Source organism: Phascolarctos cinereus, unplaced genomic scaffold (genome assembly GCF_003287225.1).
Source record: "Phascolarctos cinereus isolate Bilbo 61053 unplaced genomic scaffold, phaCin_HiC Scaffold_9;HRSCAF=440, whole genome shotgun sequence".
NCBI lineage: Eukaryota > Metazoa > Chordata > Mammalia > Diprotodontia > Phascolarctidae > Phascolarctos > Phascolarctos cinereus.
In genome coordinates, this window is record NW_027556402.1 from 119,383,336 (window position 1) to 119,386,640 (window position 3,305).

Below are 3,305 nucleotides of genomic sequence, written 5' to 3' on the forward strand. Positions count from 1 at the left end.
TCTCTGGATTTGCGATTCTTCTGTCCCTTCTGAGTTCAAAGCTGCCTCAGCCTTGGCGAGTGTAATTTGGGTGGGGGTCTTAAGTTCCCCACCCTTGGATGGGGATAGTTCTAGATAGTTTAAGTAGAAGGGTGGAAAAATATATATTTTTTTAATTTGAAAACCAATAAAGTGATAGGTTATGCCCTGTTCAGGAAGGAGGTTCCATCTGATAAGCCTCCAAGAAGCAGAGGGGATTTTTTTTTTCTTAGTTCTCTTAAGGAAGTAGGAAAGAAATTGGAAGGAAGCTAGGGGAGTCAGAAGGCAGAGCTGTGGAGGGAAGGAACCCTACCTAGGAAGAGGTGATAGCCAATGAAAATGCGCTGATTTGGGAGATGGAACATTGTGTTTGAGGAAGAGCAAGAAAGCTTTGTTCATTGAAGAAGACGACTTTTTATTAGGGAATGGAGTTCAACATCCTTTCTTTGCTAATTCTCTTTTTAAAATGTGACATAATCATGAAATCTCAGAATTGCAGGTTTAGAAGGGCCCTCCAAAGTCATCTAGTTTAACTTTTACCTGAAAAGGAATCCCATCTACATTTCCAATAAGTGGTTTTGGCTTGAATACCTGTAGTGAAGGGAATTCACTCTGTCCTAAAGCAATTGTGTTAATCCAAGTCCTCCTTGGGAGGGTTCAAGTAAAGAAGGCTATCTTTGTATCACAGGTAATTCCACAAGGTGATCTGTTATATATAGCCAGAATGTGTGCTACATTAGTCTCAAAGCCACCCTGAGTTCTGGAATTCTTGAGTCTGAGATGATGCAGTATTAGACTTTGGCAACCTGGAGGTATTTTGCTTTGCTGAGAATAGAGGTCAAAACCAAGGGATCCATCCTCCCTTCAGTATTATAGGCTTTTTAGTGTAACAAATAATTCCCATGACAGGGTTTGGTATTTTATGTTGCAAAAACATCATACATAGATCCCAGATGGGTACTCACAGATGCATTATTCATCCCCGGATGCCAAGTGTTGGTATTTTCATCCAGCACATTCTTCACCATACTCAGTTCCAATTTAAACTTATTTATGCCATGATGTAGATATGATAGACATCCACCAGCCTCAACCTCCCTGGTCGCAAGGATTCTAGGTTTGAGCCCTGTCCACCTCTGAGATATATTTTCAAATTGTCTCTACAGGTGTTTGATATTTCTCAACTCTCTTCTTGATTTCTTATGAAAGAAATGTGTTTTCTTTCAGGTCAGGTGATGGCATATCAGCAGTGCATTAGGAACACGTCTAAAGTCTTAACAACTGGTTTGTAGACTATAGGCTACTGCTTAGCTAGGCAAACCAACACAGCAGTCTAGTCTACTCTTAGACAAAGTTGTCCAGAAGTTTTTCTTCATATCAATATGAAATCTGCCTAAGCAATTGTCACCCATCATTCCTAATTCTTCCATTAGGGACCAAGTGGAATAAACTTTATCTCTCATCCTAATGATAGTTTAAAAACACTTCAAGACAAAAAGCACAGAATTTTCCAGTTAGAGGAGATTTCATCAGCCACATAGTCCAATCCACACTTGAAAAGAAATTGGACTATATCTAACAAGGAGCCATTTAGCCTTTGCTCAAGATAGCTATCATGTCCTAAATCTTATCTTCTTCAAGCTAAGTACACTTTGTTCTTTCTACTAATACTCATAGTATGATCTCAAATCCTCTCATCACATTCCTTAGGTTTCCTCTAGGTTGTTAACATCCTTTCTAAAATACGGTGTCTGGGGGCAGCTAGGTGGCACAGTGGATAGAGCACTGGCCCTGAAGTCAGGAGGACCTGAGTTCAAATCCAGCCTCATACCAAACACTTGACAACATGTACTAGCTGTGTGACCTTGGGCAAGTCATTTAACCCTGATTGCCTCACTTAAAAATAAATAAACAAATAAAAATAAAATAAAATATGGTACCTGGAAATGAACACATTATATATTCCTCGATGTGGTTTACCAAAACCTGGTGTTTCAGTACCATGTAATAATAGATCCTATAGGGGTAAATATTGCTGGTCACATTCAAAAGAGGAACTCATATCTGATGTAAAAGAAAGTGTAGTAGATTTGGATTTAGAAAATCAAGTTTTGATTCTACTACTTACTGTCTGTGTGACCTTGTACAAGTCACTTATTTTCTCTGTCTCTACTTTCTTGTTTGTAAAATGAGAATCATAATACATATGTATCTACCTCATGGGATTGTTGTGGTGATAACTTGAGATCAGAGAGTGCTTCATTTTGTCTTCTTTTTTTTAATTTAAAAAATTTTTTTTAATTTTCATTTATTTTTTTATTCTGTCTTCTTTTTTAAAATTTTTAAAAAATTTTTTAAATTTTCATTTATTTATTTCTTTCATTTTTTCATTTTGTCTTCTTATCCCCAGACATTAGCATTTAATAAGTGTTCATTGAACGAATGGATAACAATGCTTTGTAAATTATAAAGAGCCACATCAAGGCAGCTGTTTTCATTATTGTAGTTATACTCTGAAACTGGACAGCAAGGCTGAGCTTTTCAGTTTGGTTTTATTTCAGAAGCAGGTAGGACTGAGGGAAGTTAAATTTTTTTGTTTTTGTTTTTGTTTTAAATTTTATCTCTGGAAGCTTGAGGTGAGTTCATTCTCAAGTGGTATTACCTATAATCACAGGTAGCTGAAGATGTTGATTAAGATTTTGGGGCAAGAAGACAAAGGCATAAGAAGACTGGAAAAGTAAGAAGGGGACTGAGTACAAAGATTTTAAAAGCCAAACAGAGGATTTTATGTTTGATCCTGGAGGTAATAAGGAACCACTAGAGTTTATTTAATAGAAGGATGACAAGGTTGGACATGCTATGAAAAGAGAACTGTATTTGGAATCAAAGGACCAGAGTTCAAATCCTCTCTTTGACACTTAATACCTGTGTTACCCGGTATCTTAGTTTCCTCATCTGAAAAATGAAAAGGCTAAGCTAGAGGCCTCTGACGTTCCTTCTACATCAAAATCTAGGAATCTATGATTCTGTTTAATCTTGTCTCAAAATAAGTCAAGTTTACTTCACAGAGATGACTCTAGCTCCCTTATTCTGAGGGTTAGCCTGGTTTTTCCTTGGTTAGTTTACTTATATACACCATCAAGGTAAAGTCTTCCTTGGACTGAGGCTAGGTTGACCTAAGTTTTGTACGTGCTATACAGTAAAGGATAGTATGGAGCTGTGCCAGCTGTCCGTTGGCAAAGCCAGATGACAGCTCACAGCTCATCTGCCAATCTGTTCACAAACTG